This window comes from Coregonus clupeaformis, chromosome 37, assembly GCF_020615455.1.
Source record: "Coregonus clupeaformis isolate EN_2021a chromosome 37, ASM2061545v1, whole genome shotgun sequence".
NCBI lineage: Eukaryota > Metazoa > Chordata > Actinopteri > Salmoniformes > Salmonidae > Coregonus > Coregonus clupeaformis.
The window spans coordinates 11,086,031-11,104,592 of record NC_059228.1 but is presented as its reverse complement, the minus strand read 5'-3'; the positions used below and the strand labels follow the sequence as shown (position 1 = coordinate 11,104,592).

General features: G+C 42.3%; 1 protein-coding gene across 1 annotated transcript in view; it reads left to right on the top strand.

The window, feature by feature from the left end:
- LOC121553610 (echinoderm microtubule-associated protein-like 4) overlaps positions 1-18,562 on the top strand; it is a 103,329-nt gene that overhangs the window by 18,155 nt on the left and 66,612 nt on the right. The window lies entirely within an intron of this gene.

The following is an 18,562-nucleotide window of genomic DNA, read 5'->3' as shown; positions in this document are numbered from 1 at the left end:
CTGTAGCTGAATGCTGTCATTTAGCTGAACCATAGCTAGAGAGGAGCTCTTAGGCATACACTAGCTTCCATATTAAAGTTACGTTAGAACAAACCAGGCTTCATTTTATCAATATCATGGAAGTCATTATATGAGGTACATGCATATTTTGACTGAAAACGTTCCCTGGGGAGTTGCTTCTTACCTAGACCTTGGTGGCTCAGTGCAGTCAAGCAAAAAATCACCCTTACAAAAAAAGATTGCTGTTTTGAAGCTGCAGTAACTGCAGTCAACTGTGGTATTTTGGATGCGGTAATTACAGAATAACTGCAATCTTTTTTTGTAAGGGCATGTAATACATGATACAGCATTGATTAATGTGTGTCAATAGGGCTATAATGTGTAATCGGTTTCAGTGTGTGAATATGACTCTGTGTATATTGTCTTGACATATTTGACTTTCAGTATGAACAGTATGTCTGCGTTGCAGTGTGTCCCAGTATTAAGTTGCCTGTTGTCATTTCCATGATTACCAATGTGTGAAGTTCATAGGAGCATATTAAATTGGGTATCAAATGAAAGTTAAGAGTCTATATTTTTGGAAAATGAAGGCATACATTTTTCAACTTTTTTACACCATTTGCATAAGTAATGGCTTTGATTTATTTTCAAACACATGGAAAAGGGTTCTTAGAAAACATCTACCAGATAAAAAAAAAAAAAAACGGTATTAGAAATACATCAAAACATAATAATGTTGAAGTAAAGACCCCTGTCAACACTTACATTTAGTTTTGGAGAAATGATTTTACTTCTGTAAGTAAAAAATCAAATCAAATCAAATCAAAATGTATTGGTCACATGCGCCGAATACAACAGGTGCAGACATCACAGTGAAATGCTTACTTACAGCCCTTAACCAACAGTGCATTTATTTTTAACAAAAAAGTAAAAATAAAACAACAACAAAAAAAGTGTTGAGAAAAAAAAGAGCAGAAGTAAAATAAAATAACAGTAGGGAGGCTATATATACAGGGGGGTACCGTTGCAGAGTCAATGTGCGGGGGCACCGGCTAGTTGAGGTAGTTGAGGTAATATGTACATGTGGGTAGAGTTAAAGTGACTATGCATAAATAATTAACAGAGTAGCAGCAGCGTAAAAAGGATGGGGTGGGGGGGCAGTGCAAATAGTCCGGGTAGCCATGATTAGCTGTTCAGGAGTCTTATGGCTTGGGGGTAGAAGCTGTTGAGAAGTCTTTTGGACCTAGACTTGGCACTCCGGTACCACTTGCCGTGCGGTAGCAGAGAGAACAGTCTATGACTAGGGTGGCTGGAGTCTTTGACAATTTTGAGGGCCTTCCTCTGACACCGCCTGGTATAGAGGTCCTGGATGGCAGGAAGCTTGGCCCCAGTGATGTACTGGGCCGTACGCACTACCCTCTGTAGTGCCTTGCGGTCGGAGGCCAAGCAGTTGCCATACCAGGCGGTGATGCAACCAGTCAGGATGCTCTCGATGGTGCAGCTGTAGAATTTTTTTGAGGATCTGAGGACCCATGCCAAATCTTTTCAGTCTCCTGAGGGGGAATAGGCTTTGTTGTGCCCTCTTCACGACTGTCTTGGTGTGTTTGGACCATGATAGTTCGTTGGTGATGTGGACACCAAGGAACTTGAAGCTCTCAACCTGTTCCACTACAGCCCCGTCGATGAGAATGGGGGCGTGCTCAGTCCTCTTTTTTTTCCTGTAGTCCACAATCATCTCCTTTGTCTTGGTCACGTTGAGGGAGAGGTTGTTGTCCTGGCACCACACGGCCAGGTCTCTGACCTCCTCCCTATAGGCTGTCTCATCGTTGTCGGTGATCAGGCCTACCACTGTTGTGTCGTCGGCAAACTTAATGATGGTGTTGGAGTCGTGCCTGGCCATGCAGTCATGGGTGAACAGAGAGTACAGGAGGGGACTGAGCACGCACCCCTGAGGGGCCCCCGTGTTGAGGATCAGTGTGGCAGATGTGTTGTTACCTACCCTTACCACCTGGGGGCGGCCCGTCAGGAAGTCCAGGATCTAGTTGCAGAGGGAGGTGTTTAGTCCCAGGATCCTTAGCTTAGTGATGAGCTTAGAGGGCACTATGGTGTTGAATGGTGAGCTGTAGTCAATGAATAGCATTCTCACGTAGGTGTTCCTCTTGTCCAGGTGGGAAAGGGCAGTGTGGAGTGCAATAGAGATTGCATCATCTGTGGATCTGTTGGGGGGTATGCAAATTGGAGTGGGTCTAGGGTTTCTGGGATAATGCTGTTGATGTGAGCCATGACCAGCCTTTCAAAGCACTTCATGGCTACAGACGTCAGTGCTACGGGTCGGTAGTCATTTAGGCAGGTTATCTTAGAGTCCTTGGGCACGGGGACTATGGTGGTCTGCTTGAAACATGTTGGTATTACAGACTCAGTCAGGGACATGTTGAAAATGTCAGTGAAGACACTTGCCAGTTGGTCAGCACATGCTCGGAGTACACGTCCTGGTAATCCGTCTGGCCCTGCGGCCTTGTGGATGTTGACCTGCTTAAAAGTCTTACTCACATCGGCTACGGAGAGCGTGATCACATAGTCATCTGGAACAGCTGGTGCTCTCATGCATGCTTCAGTGTTGCTTGCCTCGAAGCGAGCATAGAAGTGGTTTAGCTCGTCTGGTAGGCTTGTGTCACTGGGCAGCTCACGGCTGTGCTTCCCTTTGTAGTCTGTAATAGTTTTCAAGCCCTGCCAAACATTTCCTTGTAATTCCATTACAAAAAAACAAAAATATATTTTCTAATTTCTCTCCCTCATGAGTAGGGAGGATAATACAAGTTCACTTAAGTAACAAGTAAAGGTAGACCTACCGATTTTTAGTTAATGTTTTTGCTGATATACATTTTGGTTTATAAATTATTAAGTGATTTAAATCTCAATTGTGTTACCAAATCGGTAACAGAATTACTGTATAAATCTTTAACGGAATTACTGCAATTTAATTGTCTATAATGGGAAATCATAGTAGTCACAAACCACAGTTGGGTCACCTGCTACTGTCTGCTCAGCTCATAACGTTTTTTTAAATTTTTCATATGGTGGTCAAAGCGAGTGTGAAAACAGTCTGGACAACACCTCCCTCTTTCTCTGGCTCTCTCTTCTCTCTCCAGTTACAGTGGGGGAAAAAAGTATTTAGTCAGCCACCAATTGTGCAAGTTCTCCCACTTAAAAAGATGAGAATCCTGTAATTTTCATCATAGGTACACGTCAACTATGACAGACAAAATGAGAAAAAAAAATCTAGAAAATCACATTGTAGGATTTTAAATTAATTTATTTGCAAATTATGGTGGAAAATAAGTATTTGGTCAATAACAAAAGTTTCTCAATACTTTGTTATATACCCTTTGTTGGCAATGACACAGGTCAAACGTTTTCTGTAAGTCTTCACAAGTTTTTCACACACTGTTGCTGGTATTTTGGCCCATTCTTCCATGCAGATCTCCTCTAGAGCAGTGATGTTTTGGGGCTGTCGCTGGGCAACACAGACTTCCAACTCCCTCCAAAGATTTTCTATGGGGTTGAGATCTGTAAACTGGCTAGGCCACTCCAGGACCTTGAAATGCTTCTTACGAAGCCACTCCTTCGTTGCCCGGGCGGTGTGTTTGGGATCATTGTCATGCTGAAAGACCCAGCCACGTTTCATCTTCAATGCCCTTGCTGATGGAAGGAGGTTTTCACTCAAAATCTCACGATACATGGCCCCATTCATTCTTTCCTTTACACGGATCAGTCGTCCTGGTCCCTTTGCAGAAAAACAGCCCCAAAGCATGATGTTTCCACCCCCCATGCTTCACAGTAGGTATGGTGTTCTTTGGATGCAACTCAGCATTCTTTGTCCTCCAAACACGACGAGGTTGAGTTTTTACCAAAAAGTGCTATTTTGGTTTCATCTGACCATATGACATTCTCCCAATCCTCTTCTGGATCATCCAAATGCACTCTAGCAAACTTCAGACGGGCCTGGACATGTACTGGCTTAAGCAGGGGGACACGTCTGGCTCTGCAGGATTTGAGTCCCTAGCGGCGTAGTGTGTTACTGATGGTAGGCTTTGTTACTTTGGTCCCAGCTCTCTGCAGGTCATTCACTAGGTAGCTTAGTGGTTAAGAGCGTTGTGCCAGTAACCGAAAGGTCGCAGGTTCTAATCCCCGAGCCCACTAGGTGAAAAATCTGTCGATGTGCCCTTGAGCAAGGCACTTAACTATAATTGCTCCTGTAAGTTGCTCTGGATAAGAGTGTCTGCTAAATGACCAATTATTTATTATTATTACTAGGTCCCACCGTGTGGTTCTGGGATTTTTGCTCACCGTTCTTGTGATCATTTTGACCCCACGGGGTGAGATCTTGCGTGGAGCCCCAGATCGAGGGAGATTATCAGTGGTCTTGTATGTCTTCCATTTCCTAATAATTGCTCCCACAGTTGATTTCTTCAAACCAAGCTGCTTACCTATTGCAGATTCAGTCTTCCTAGCCTGGTGCAGGTCTACAATTTTGTTTCTGGTGTCCTTTGACAGCTCTTTGGTCTTGGCCATAGTGGAGTTTGGAGTGTGACTGTTTGAGGTTGTGGACAGGTGTCTTTTATACTGATAACAAGTTCAAACAGGTGCCATTAATACAGGTAACGAGTGGAGGACAGAGCAGCCTCTTAAAGAAGAAGTTACAGGTCTGTGAGAGCCAGAAATCTTGCTTGTTTGTAGGTGACCAAATACTTATTTTCCACCATAATTTGCAAATAAATTCATTAAAAATCCTACAATGTGATTTTCAGGAATTTTTTTCCCTCAATTTGTCTGTCATAGTTGACGTGTACCTATGATGAAAATTACAGGCCTCTCTCATCTTTTTAAGTGGGAGAACTTGCACAATTGGTGGCTGACTAAATACTTTATTTCCCCACTGTAATGTTACCTCTTCCGGCTCTTACTGACACCTACCAATGAGCCACCGACTGACACCGGGCGTCCATGGATGTTGAAATGTAGTTGAAATTGCATGGCTTTGATTTCAACGTCCACATATGTTGTTTTCTGGGGCGGTCCTGACCGTCCTTGATTTCAATGTCTACAGGACCGGCCATGATTTGGCCCAAACATCCATGATTGATGATCGGACCAAATCTGAAACAATCATAGACGTCTGTGTTTCACAAGTTTGGACAGCTCGGTAAAGTACTGTAAAGAAAATTAGAGTATAGTTCAGTACAATAAAGTAAAGTTCAGTACCATACAGTAGAGCACACTAGAGTAGAGTACAGTATAATGTACTGTGCTGAACTATACTGTACTGTATGGAATTCTACTGATGACATATCCAAACTGTCCAACTTGTGAAACATAGACGTCTATGATTGGTTCAGATTTGGTCCGGACAAAATAAATTTGGTCTTTGAATAATAGCCAGTGTGTTGAATAATACCAGTCAAAAGTTTGGACACTACTCATTCCAGGGTTTTTCTTTATTTTTACTATTTTCTACATTGTAGAATAATAGTGAAGACATCAAAACTATGAAATAACACATATGGAATCATGTAGTAACCAAATATTTTATATTTCAGATTCTTCAAATAGCCACCCTTTTGCCTTGATGACAGCTTTGCACACGCTTGGCATTCTCTCAACCAGCTTCACCTGGAATGCTTTTTCAACAGTCTTGAAGGAGTTCCCACATATGCTGAGCACTTGTTGGCTGCTTTTCCTTCACTCTGCGGTCCGACTCATCCCAAACCATCTCAGTTGGGTTGAGGTCGGGGGATTGTGGAGGCCAGGTCATCTGATGCAGCACTCCATCACTCTCCTTCTTGGTAAAATAGCCCTTACACAGCCTGGAGGTGTGTTGGGTCATTGTCCTGTTGAAAAGCAAATGATAGTCCCACTAAGCCCAAACCAGATGGGATGGCGTATTGCTGCAGAATGCTGTGGTAGCCATGCTGGTTAAGTGTGCTTTGAATTCTAAATAAATCACAGACAGTGTCACCAGCAAAGCACCCCCACACCATACAAAAAAAGTATTTGATCCCCTGCTGATTTTGTATGTTTGCCCACTAACAAAGACATGATCAGTCTATAATTTTAATGGTAGGTTTATTTGAACAGTGAGAGACAGAATAACAACAAAAAAATCCAGAAAAACGCATGTCAAAAATGTTATAAATTAATTTGCATTTTAATGAGGGAAATAAGTATTTGACCCCTCTGCAAAACATGACTTAGTACTTGGTGGCAAAACCCTTGTTGGCAATCAGAGGTCAGACGTTTCTTGTAGTTGGCCACCAGGTTTGCACACATCTTAGGAGGGATTTTGTCCCACTCCTCTTTGCAGATCTTCTCCAAGTCATTAAGGTTTCGAGCCTGACGTTTGGCAACTCGAACCTTCAGCTCCCTCAACAGATTTTCTATGGGATTAAGGTCTGGAGACTGGCTAGGCCACTCCAGGACCTTAATGTGCTTCTTCTTGAGCCACTCCTTTGATGCCTTGGCCGTGTGTTTTGGGTCATTGTCATGCTGGAATACCCATCCACGACCCATTTTGAATGCTCTGGCTGAGGGAAGGAGGTTCTCACCCAAGATTTGACGGTACATGGCCCTGTCCATCGTCCCTTTGATGTGGTGAAGTTGTCCTGTCCCCTTAGCAGAAAAACACCCCCAAAGCATAATGTTTCCACCTCCATGTTTGACGGTGGCGATGGTGTTCTTGGGGTCATAGGCAGCATTCCTCCTCCTCCAAACACGGCGAGTTGAGTTGATGCCAAAGAGCTCGATTTTGGTCTCATCTGACCACAACACTTTCATCCAGTTCTCCTCTGAATCATTCAGATGTTCATTGGCAAACTTCAGACGGGCCTGTATATGTGCTTTCTTGAGCAGGGGGACCTTGCGGGCACTGCAGGATTTCAGTCCTTTACGGCGTAGTATTACCAATTGTTTTCAATTGTTTTCTTGGTGACGATGGTCCCAGCTGCCTTAAGATCATTGACAAGATCCTCCCGTGTAGTTCTGGGCTGATTCCTCACCGTTCTCATGATCATTGCAACTCCACGAGGTGAGATCTTGCATGGAGCCCCAGTCCGAGGGAGATTGACAGTATTTTGTGTTTCTTCCATTTGCTGTTGTCACCTTCTCACCAAGCTGCTTTGCGATGGTCTTGTAGCCCATTCCAGCCTTGTGTAGGTCTACAATCTTGTCCCTGACATCCTTGGAGAGCTCTTTGGTCTTGGCCATGGTGGAGAGTTTGGAATCTGATTGATGGATTGCTTCTGTGGACAGGTGTCTTTTATACAGGTAACAAACTGAGATTAGGAGCACTCCCTTTAAGAGTGTGCTCCTAATCTCAACTCGTTACCTGTATAAAAGACACCTGGGAGCCAGAATTCTTTCTGATTGAGAGGGGGTCAAATACTTATTTCCCTCATTAAAATGCAAATCAATTTATAACATTTTTGACATGCGTTTTTCTGGATTTTTTTGTTGTTATTCTGTCTCTCACTGTTCAAATAAACCTACCATTAAAATTATAGACTGATCATTTCTTTGTCCGTGGGCAAATGTACAAAATCAGCAGGGGATCAAATACTATTTTCCCTCACTGTAACACCTCCTCCTCCATGCTTTGCAGTGGGAAATACACATGCGGAGATCATCCGTTCACCTATACCGCGTCTCACAAAGCCATGGCGGTTGGAACCAAGAATCTCCAATTTGGACTCCAGACCAAAGGACACATTTCCACCTGTCTAATGTCCATTGCTCGTGTTTCTTGGCCCAAGCAAGTCTCATCTTATTATTGGTGTCCTTTAGTAGTGGTTTCTTTGCAGCAATTCGACCATGAAGGCCTGATTCACACAGTCCCCTCTGAACAGTTGATGTTGAGATGTGTCATGTAACTTGAACTCTGTGAAACATTTATTTGGGCTGCAATTTCTGAGGCTGGTAACTCTACTGAACTTATCCTCTGCAGCAGAGGTAACTCTGGGTCTTCCATTCCTGTGGTGGTCCTCATGAGAGCCAGTTTCATCATAGCGCTTGATGGTTTTTGCGACTGCACTTGAAGAAACTTTCAAAGTTCTTGAAATGTTCCGTATTGACTGACCTTCATGTCTTAAAGTAATGATGGACGGTTGTTTCTCTTTGCTTATTTGAGCTGTTCTTGTCACAACCTTGTCACAACACAACTGATTGGCTCAAACGCATTAATAAGGATGAAATTCCACTAATTAACTTTTAAGAAGGTACACCTGTTAATTGAAATGCATTCCAGGTGACTATCTCATGAAGCTGGTTGAGAGAATGCCAAGAGTGTGCAAAGCTGTCATGAAGGCAAAGGGTGGCTATTTGAAGAATCTCAAATATAAAATGTAATTTGATTTGTTTAACACTTTTTTGGTTACTACATGATTCCATATGTGTTATTTCATAGTTTTGATGTCTTCACTATTATTCTACAATGTAAAAAATAGTAAAAATAAAGAGTTGAGTAGGTGTGTCCAAACTTTTCACTGGTAGTGTGTATATATATATATATATACAGTGAGGGAAAAAAGTATTTGATCCCCTGCTGATTTTGTTCGTTTGCCCACTGACAAAGAAATGATCAGTCTATAATTTTAATGGTAGGTTTATTTGAAAAGTGAGAGACAGAATAACAACAAAAAAATCCAGAAGAACGCATGTCAAAAATGTTATAAATTGATTTGCATTTTAATGAGGGAAATAAGTATTTGACCCCCTCTCAATCAGAAAGATTTCTGGCTCCCAGGTGTCTTTTATACAGGTAATGAGCTGAAATTAGGAGCACACTCTTAAAGGGAGTGCTCCTAATCTCAGCTTGTTACCTGTAGAAAAGACACCTGTCCACAGAAGCAATCAATCAATCAGATTCCAAACTCTCCACCATGGCCAAAACCAAAGAGCTCTCCAAGGATGTCAGGGACAAGATTGTAGACCTACACAAGGCTGGAATGGGCTACAAGACCATCGCCAAGCAGCTTGGTGAGAAGGTGACAACAGTTGGTGCGATTATTCGCAAATGGAAGAAACACAAAAGAACTGTCAATCTCCCTCGGCCTGGGGCTCCATGCAAGATCTCACCTCGTGGAGTTGCAATGATCATGAGAACGGTGAGGAATCAGTCCAGAACTACACGGGAGGATCTTGTCAATGATCTCAAGGCAGCTTGGACCATAGTCACCAAGAAAACAATTGGTAACACACTACGCCGTGAAGGACTGAAATCCTGCAGCGCCCGCAAGGTCCCCCTGTTCAAGAAAGCACATATACAGGGCCGTCTGAAGTTTGTCAATTTATCATCTGAATGATTCAGAGGAGATCTGGGTGGAAGTGTTGTGGTCAGATGAGACCAAAATCGAGCTCTTTGGCATCAACTCAACTCGCCATGTTTGGAGGTGGAGGAATACTGCCTATGACCCCAAGAACACCGTCCCCACCGTCAAACATGGAGGTGGAAACATTATGCTTTGGGGGTGTTTTTCTGCTAAGGGGACAGGACAACTTCACCGCATCAAAGGGACGATGGACGGGGCCATGTACCGTCAAATCTTGGGTGAGAACCTCCTTCCCTCAGCCAGGGCATTGAAAATGGGTTGTGGATGGGTATTCCAGCAGGACAATGACTCAAAACACACGGCCAAGGAAACAAAGGAGTGGCTCAAGAAGAAGCACATTAAGGTCCTGGAGTGGCCTAGCCAGTCTCCAGACCTTAATCCCATAGGAAATCTGTGGAGGGAGCTGAAGGTTCGAGTTGCCAAACATCAGCCTTGAAACCTTAATGACTTGGAGAAGATCTGCAAAGAGGAGTGGAACAAAATCCCTCCTGAGATGTATGCAAACCTGATGGCCAACTACAAGAAACATCTGACATCTGTGATTGCCAACAAGGGTTTTGCCACCAAGTACTAAGTCATGTTTTGCAGAGGGGTCAAATACTTATTTCCCTCATTAAAATGCTAATCAATTTCTAACATTTTTGACATGCGTTTTTCTGGATTTTTTTGTTGTTATTCTGTCTCTCACTGTTCAAATAAACTTACCATTAAAATTATAGACTGATCATTTCTTTGTCAGTGGGCAAATGTACAATATCAGCAGGGGATCAAATGCTTTTTTTCCCTCACTGTTATATATATATATATATATATATATATATATATATATATATATATATATATATATGATATTGCAAATCTCTACCTTTGTATACCTATTCAGGATACGTCACCATGAAGAAATTACAATTCATATCCATAATTATGGATTTCAGTGTGCTACAGATCAGGGACCCATAATCTAAGTCTGTTACCAGGTGTAAATCCACTTTACTTACTGGAGTTCAATAACCAAAAGAGATGTTTTCAAACTCAAGGTGTCATATCATAGCTGACACCCCATTCTTTCTGCAGACATCTTTGAATCTTAATTCAGAAGCAGATATTTAAGATTTCTTAGAAAACATGGTCACATAAAAAACCAGAGACATATTTGAACGTCTGCAGAATTGGAGTTATCGTAATTCCGTTCTGTGGAAATTCCCCTGTTCTGTCTCTGGGACTGCTCTGTGCTGCAGATGCTTATTTTTAGCTTTTGTCATTTACAAATCACTAATGTACTGCATAGTGCATGTACCCCAACACTGCCTAGCCCCCATTCAACATTATAATAGACTATACATGAATATACAGTTTCAGTCTATTAACACTAGATACAGGACCATAGCACACCACTAGTACAATTGATTCTGCTTTGTTAGAACCCCATGTGGCGATGCCCTGAGGTAGAGTGGTGCAGGGCGTTGACCTCATTCTGTCCCACAGTGATTAACCGGTTCTGTCTTCCTGTTCAGTGCAGTGATGCTGAGTCAGAGTCAGAATGGGGAATTTTTCAGAGACAGACAGAGAGAGGAGGGTGAGACCTCTGCTGCAGTAAGACAAACTATCCTATGGTACTTTACCATGGCAACTGGGCAGGCAGACAGGAGAACGAGAGAGGTATTTACATTATGACCAGGTGAGCAGTGTGGAGGAAGGTGTGTGTGTGTGTGTGTGCACATGCACACGCGTGTGTCTTCTTGTCACCCATTCAACCACAGTGGAGGTTTTCGGCCTAGTCCTGAAGAGTGCAGATGGTGGAGTGTCATTGGTTGGCAGATAGGGGGTGCTGTCTCACTGACTGACAGGTTGGGGCCTGTGGAGTGTCTCAACATATTGTGTAGAGGTTGAAATAGAGGTGCTAAAGTTCTATGGTTAAGGATACTGAGCTGGTTTTGGGGGCCTTAAGGTTTCAGACTACCTAACTCTTAGCATTTAGATCTCTATTTGTCCCATGAAGTGACCTTGAACTGATATAACCCATGCTATTCATATTTAAGTGAACAAAGTGATTTTAGAGTACTTGGAAAAGCAGTCTGGTATTATATCAATTACTGTGCCCTAGTCTCTGTTCAACCAAAATACAGTGGGGTTGTGGCCATAGGCAAGGTGAAATTGCTTCTTTACATTATGTTTAAATTATGTTTACACACTTTCATGTTTAATGGGCTTCTTGCAGATATTCAGCTGTTTTTGGTAGAGTTATGGAGGGCGGTCGGAGCACTCACAAACAACTCTTCAGGCTAGGAGAAGAGAGCTCTTTCTCTCTGTTGAGCCCTGGTCTTACTTTGGCTGTTTTTTTTATGTTCGGTCGTCTGTGCGACCTCAACCACCCCTCTCCCTCCCTCCTTCCCTCCCTGCCTCCTTCCCTCCCTCCCTCTCCAAGCTCCCTAGGTCCAGATGCTGCTTTTCCGGGAATGGGAGGCAAGCAGGAACACACGGCTTCCAGATCCCTGCTTCTCTCTTCCGTTCTCTGCCCAGGTTTTTAGCGTAATTGTTGTTTTTCCCCTTGTTTTTTTTACTGGGGTTGGAAAGGCACAAAGGCCTAAGATTCCAGCAGTTAAACTAGGTGAAAAAGCTGGTGTCAAGTTCTGCAGTTAGTCAGAGACGGATGAGTGTTGGCTTGTCAATAAGTGTCAGTTAGTGATGTTTCAGTTGTACTGCAGCCCTGGATCCAGGCTCCTGCTGCTTTTTAAAGGCTGTAATACAGGGCCCTCTGGAGACACAGACACACAAACCCCTGCAAGCACTTACACACACATACATGCACATTTTCACACACCACACACACACACACACACAATATCTAACTTCCTCACACACACCTGCTCATGTACGTACGTGCATATGTTCATGCATACTGATAAACAGACCCAGCATGTGTGTATGTGTGTTTCAGCCAATTGCAGGGTGGTCTAAAACCATACTGTGACCGAAATAAGGTTCAGATTCAGAACAACCTCGTTATAGAAGAGTGATTCCTCACGAAACCTAGACAAAAAAATACCATGGTTTTGGGGATGTTCACGAAATGTAATCCATAGAATAGTCAATATACAGTATTTTCCATTTTTAATTCATAATTATTTCTCAATTATGCTTTTAGATACAGATTACATTTTGTGAAAATCCCCCAAATCATGGTCTTCTTTTGTCTGGGTTTCATGAGGAATCACTCTAGATTTGATCAAGACTTCCCTCATTGTCTTACACACAGTTTATATTTAAGCAATAAGGACCGAGGAGGTGTGGTATATAGCCAATATACCATGGCTAAGGGCTGTTCTTATGCACGACGCAACACGGAGGGACACAGCCCTTAGCCGTGGTATATTGACCATATACCACAAACCCCAGAGGTGCCTTATTGCTATTATAAACTGGTTACCAACATAATTAGAGCAGTAAAAATAAATGTTTTGTCATACCCGTGGAATACGGTCTGATATACCACGGCTGTCAGCCAATCAGTATTTAGGGCTCGAACCACCCAGTTTATAATTAAACATTTATTTCTACTTACTACAATTACATGTTGGTGGCTTTGATTTCTTGGTAGACCCTGTGTGTGTGTGTGTGTGTGTGTGTGTGTGTGTGTGCGCATTTCCAACCATGTGTGGAATTGTACCATGACATGATATGCGGGCACTGGACCGTATGTGTAGTGAAACTGCTTTATCTTAGTGAAAGATAGTAAAAAAACCTTATCAGCTGCCTGTTTGATAGTTTTACAAAAGGAGGGATTTTATGGGCCTTATTCAAAGTTGATTATTAACTTCTTTGTGTACTGTAAGCACCCGCACTACTCAAAGACCAGACATACACACAAGGACAGGAAATCACATCTACCATATGTTTTGTTAACAGGCTCTGTGACTTTGTAGTTTGCAGTTGTGATAGAGACTCAACACCCTCTGCACATTGATAATAAGGGTTGAGACTCAGACACCCGGGCTAGCATCAGGAGGTCTGAATCAACCATTACACAGCACTGTATAATAATCAATGGAGCGATTCCACAAAACAATGTACTCCAACGTTGGCATGTTTCCAGTTTAATTTCCGCTGTATTTCATTTGTTTGCTCAGATTGACATTCAGCAGGTTCATTCAATCGGTTTCCTCCTGACTCACAGACACAAAATGGTTCCACACCTGTGATTTGGTTACTTTAGGCACAGAGCTGTGGTGAGTCTACCTCTGTGTGTGCGTGGCGTGAATGTCAAAGCAGGATATAGCTGTAAAGTAAACCTGCAAATAAAACTGTTGCAATGCAGCTGTGGGTTCAAGATAACAATAGATAGCATGAGGCCCTGAAGTATGGAATGGGCAATTCCACAGTAACCGAATTGTGCTCAGATTTCACTATAAAAACCATTGATTTCAAAGTTTAACAAACCATACAACTCATTGCACGAAACGACTTTTAACAATTTCCACCCAAAATTGCAGAAAAACACATTAACTGGAAGAACTGTGCAGATGCAAAGTTTGGTAACAGAATTTCAGTCAAATCTCCTTGAGTTTTCTATGTGACCACGTTTTCCAAAAACTCTGTTAAATATCTGGTCCAAATTAGGAGTCAAAGATGTCTGCAGAAACAATGGGGTGTCAGCTATGACATGACACCTTGACTTTGAAAAAATCTCTTTTGGTTATTGACAGTGCTTGACTTGGGATGAAATAAGTGCAGGAGCTGTCTTTTCCCAAGTCGGTCAATTAGACTATGTTCACCGAAATTCACAAATGACATTATGCTATAGAGACCTCTGATTATTCACTGTTATGGGTTCATACACATTTTCCATGACTTCTCCATGACTTAACCACATTTTCATGACTATTATTATAGCCGACATGAAAAAGTAACTATTATTGACACTGGAAGGCTGCTGTGTTTGATCCCATGTAGGCCTACCATCTCCTGCCATTGTGCCCTTGATCAAGGCACTTAACCCCCCATAAAGTAGAACTGCACTGTTAGTCACATTGTCAACATGTGTTCAACCCTCCATCTGGAGAGCTCCTGGGTGTACAGGCTTGGCTTTTGATCCAGCCCTGAAACACCCAAGTCTGCTTATCAGGGTCCTACTGAGCAGCTGATGTTTAGGCTACAATGTGGTTAGACCAGGGCTTGAACAAAAGCCTGCACACCCAGTAGCTATCCTGGAGGGTAGTTGCCACCCTTGATATAAAATATTGCAACATTACAACCAATTGTCTTAATACAATGAATCAGGGATCAAAATGATGAGGTAGCCTACTTCAAAGCATCTACCTAGACATGTTTAAATATAAGGCTAAAATATGAATGTTTCAGGGGAGATCTATTGCTACAAGTTATGTTTTGAATTGGCTATCTAGTTAGTCTGTTTGTCATGATTTTATACCTGCTGCTGAAATGTTGCGCTCTCTCTCCTCGGGCAACGGCCCACTCGCACTGGCACACACCCAGCGCTACAGACATGCACTGAAGGGTCATTCTGATGATGGTTGATATGTAGATATTTAAACATTAAAAGTGTTAATAAGTGTACCTTCATGAATTACATTATCAAAAATCATGAAACTAATTTCCATGACTTTTCATGACCTTACAAACCCTAATTTGACAACTTGGAACAGCGCATCATGCGCATTCAGGCTGGCGTATTTTCAATCTGAGCAATCTCGAACAACCTACTGTCACGCACAGATTCGCAGACTAGCAGCAAATAAACTTGAACAAAGCAGAATCAGGAATTGAATGGCCACTCTCCATTGCTATTCAATGCAGATCCCGCCTTCATTCCATTTTGATCAACCTTTTTTGCCTTAGTGTGTGAATCTGGGCCGGTGATAGGCTACTTTGTTTTATAGAGGAGCCGGTACGCAATTCCCCAAAAATTAGAGGAAGCCCAAGTCAAGCACTGGTTGTTGAACTACAGTAAGTCAAGTGGATTTGCACCACAGGAGGTTGGTGGCACCTTAATTGGGGAGAACAGGCTCGTAGTAATGACTGGAGCAAAATAGGTGGAATGGTGTCAAATACATCAAACACATGGTTTCCAGGTGTTTGATGCCATTCCATTTGCTTCATTCTGGCCAATATTATGAGACGTTCTCCTTCTCAGCAGCCTCCACTGATTTACACCTGGTAACAGAATTGCGGTAACGGAATTTCATCAATGGTTCCTGATCTGTACTATACAGAAATGCATAATTATGGATATGAATGTCGTTCTCTTCATGGTGATGTATCCTAAAAAGGTACACAAAGGTATAAATATGCAATATCCTCTTTTGCATATTTGGGTATTATTCTACACACTGGCTATCATCTTAACGACTGCATTTGGTTGGTCCGGACCAGACCAAATCTGAACCAATCATAGACGTACAGTACCAGTCAAAAGTTTGGACACACCTACTCATTCAAGGGTTTTTCTTTATTTGTACTATTTTCTACATTGTAGAATAATAGTGAAGACATCAAAACTATAAAATAACACATGTGGAATGGAAGTAACCAAAAAAGTGTTAAACAAATGTATTTTATATTTGAGATTCTTCAAATAGCCACCCTTTGCCTTGATGACAGTTTTGCACACTTGGCATTCTCTCAACCAGCTTCACCTGGAATGCTTTTCCAACAGTCTTGAAGGAGTTCCCACATATGCTGAGCACTTGTTGGCTGCTTTTCTTTCACTCTGCCGTCCGACTCATCCCAAACCATCTCAATTGGGTTGAGGTTGGGGGATTGTGGAGGCCAGGTCATCTGATGCAGCACTCCATCACTCTCCTTCTTGGTAAAATAGCCCTTACACAGCCTGGAGGTGTGTTGGGTCATTGTCCTGTTGAAAAACAAATGACAGTCCCACTAAGCCCAAACCAGATGGGATGGCGTATTGCTGCAGAATGCTGTGGTAGCCATGCTGGTTAAGTGTGCCTTGGATTCTAAATAAATCACAGACAGTGTCACCAGCAAAGCACCATAACACCACCTCCTCCATGCTTTACGGTGGGAACTACACATGCAGAGATAATCCGTTCACCCACACCGCGTCTCACAAAGACACGGCGGTTGGAACCAAAAACTCAAATTTGGACTCCAGACCAAAGGACATATTTCCACCGGTCTAATGTCCATTGTCCATGTTTCTTGGCCCAAGCATGTCTCTTCTTCTTATTGGTGTCCTTTTAGTAATGGTTTCTTTGCAACAATTCGACCATGAAGGCCTGATTCACACAGTCCCCTCTGAACAGTTGATGTTGAGATGTGTCTGTGACTTGAACTCTGTGAAGCATTTATTTGGGCTGCAATTTCTGAGGCCGGTAACTAATGAATTTATCCTCTGCAGCAGATGTAACTCTGGGTCTTCCATTCCTGTGGCGGTCCACATGAGAGCCAGTTTCATCATAGTGCTTGATGGTTTTTGCGACTTCACTTGAAGAAATGTTAATCGTTCTTGAAATGTTCCGTATTGACTGACCTTCATGTCTTAAAGTAATTTACATTTACATTTTAGTCATTTAGCAGACGCTCTTATCCAGAGCGACTTACAAATGATGTAATGTCGTTTCTCTTTGCTTATTTGAGCTGTTCTTGCCATAGTATGGACTTTTACCACATAGGGCTATCTTCTGTATACCCCCCCCCCACCTTTTAACAACACAACTGATTGGCTCAAACGCATTAAGAAGGAAAGAAATTCCACAAATTAACTTTTAAGAATGCATACCTGTTAATTGAAATGCATTCCAGGTGACTACCTCATGAAGCTGGTTGAGAGAATGCCAAGCGTGTGCAAAGCTGTCATGAAGGCAAAGGTTTGCTATTTGAAGAATCTCAAATATAAAATATTTTTTGATTTTGTTTAACACTTTTTTGGTTACTACATAATTCCATATGTGTTATTTCATAGTTCTGATGTCTTCACTATTATTCTACAATGTAAGACATTGTAAAAAATAAAGAAGAACCCTTGAATGAGTAGGTGTGTCCAAACTTTTGACTGATAGTTTATGTATCAAGGTGACATCTACATGGTTAACAATAATAGTTATTTATTGTGTAGGCTGCTATCCTACTTGAGAGAAACAAATTGCCACATAGCTACCGCCGTAGAGCAGCCCAATCAGCCACGCAAAACGTTATTGAGTGGCAACAAATCTGCTCAATTAGCTGATTCACTTTCCATACATCCACTCCTTTCGACACACCCACTCGCCCATACTCTGGTCGCCATATTGGGCTTCAGCTACCCGTACTGGACTTCACTGCCCATACCATGAGTCATTGTAGATGTATGGTGGGAATGGCTTCCCTTTTCTCTGTTTCTCCCCCCATCTCTTCCTCCAGGCTAGTCACCAGTCCCCTTCCTGTTTTGGTTTTTCTTTCCAACTTGGTAGAGTGCTGCCTTTAAATAAATATCTCTCTCTCTCTGTCTCGCTTGCTCGCTCCATTTCTCTATCTTTCTCTCTCTCTCTCTCTCTCTCTTTCTCTGTCTTTCTCAAACAGTGGATAGTTAAATGGATCACTCTGGTTTAAATCCCTGCCATCGGCTGGGACCCGCTCTCCCTCAGATTGTTGTTTTTTAACTGCATGTGTTTGTTTTTTTACACTGGCACGGGGCTGAGGGTCCAGTTTCAACTGTGTGCTAAGTAGCTAGCAAGAGTAGCCTGTTCACACATCTTAAAGAGCCACATACACATCAACAGAATACCTATCTACGCACATACTGCACACTGTTCCATCCAAACTTGGATAAATTCTTAGTGAGAATGTGTTTCTTTACAGAATGTCTATTTCTATCATAGTGCTCTCTGTCTCCCCCTCAGACAAAGTGTTTTTCTGTGCTCCTGCAGTCACGTGAGGAACAGTGTGTTTAATTTCGACCAGGCCAGGTGCTGATCATGGAGTTTAGATTAGAAAGTTAAAATGTCTTATTTTACATCATCTCAACAATGAACATTTCTATCTTTCACAACGAAGCCATAGACTACACTGTAGGTCAGCCATAGAAGATCATTGTCATTCTAGAGTGATGTTATAACCTTGATGTAAGTATTAGTGTTGTCACGATACGAGAACTCTGACTTCGATACCATGTTTAGTATCATGATACTCGATACCATCATGACACTCGATTCCAAAACGATACC